This window comes from Anneissia japonica, unplaced genomic scaffold (genome assembly GCF_011630105.1).
Source record: "Anneissia japonica isolate Jap-2015-1 unplaced genomic scaffold, ASM1163010v1 scaffold9_len2422644_cov172, whole genome shotgun sequence".
In the NCBI taxonomy this organism is placed as follows: Eukaryota; Metazoa; Echinodermata; class Crinoidea; order Comatulida; family Comatulidae; genus Anneissia; species Anneissia japonica.
Window position 1 is genome coordinate 868,940 of NW_022758107.1, and position 590 is coordinate 869,529.

Sequence of the window (590 nt, forward strand, 5' to 3'; positions counted from 1 at the left end):
AGCGGAGTCTAGAAGGATAGTTTCATTGCTCAAAAATCTTGGTTATTTTATCATTTTAATCTATTCTGACATGATCATTTTATGTCTAAAATCAGCCACAACTCTGGTCTGACATGATTTAGGTGGCGTGTCCGACTGGTGGGGCTTAAGCCCACTGCCTCATCTTGCACTGCTCTGCTGATAACAAAGCTTCTAATAATCACTACTAAATGATTTTATATCAGAATATCATAGGCCTATTTATAACTTAACGTTGTTTTATTTGTAGGTATGGAACAGTGTTGATAAAGAGTTCAAAGAATTTGAGGACGATGTTTTATTACGGCTAGACACACCATCATCCATACAAGAGTTGTACGATGAACACAATTTTGGTAAACCAAACTTTTGTTGTAATACAAACGGCAATGTAAAAAACTCAATATTATTATTATTATTTAGGAAAAACTCCGAATGCCTTGCAATTATGTAAAAAATTAAAATCCAATTCGGCTTTGTTTAAACGAAGAGTAATCTTTTCATATTTCCTTAATAAAGAAACTGGTAATCTTCTTGAACTGAAATCCTTGATAATAGAACCAAATGGACGT

The 590-nt window shown here is 33.2% G+C and overlaps 1 protein-coding gene across 1 annotated transcript in view; it reads left to right on the plus strand.

The window, feature by feature from the left end:
- The window catches only part of LOC117125082 (adhesion G protein-coupled receptor L4-like), a 13,255-nt gene that overhangs the window by 2,134 nt on the left and 10,531 nt on the right, over positions 1-590 (plus strand). The window contains exon 2 of the mRNA XM_033271467.1: positions 269-374. The gene's annotated coding sequence lies outside the window, so the exon portion shown is untranslated. The remainder of the gene's footprint in view (positions 1-268; positions 375-590) is intronic.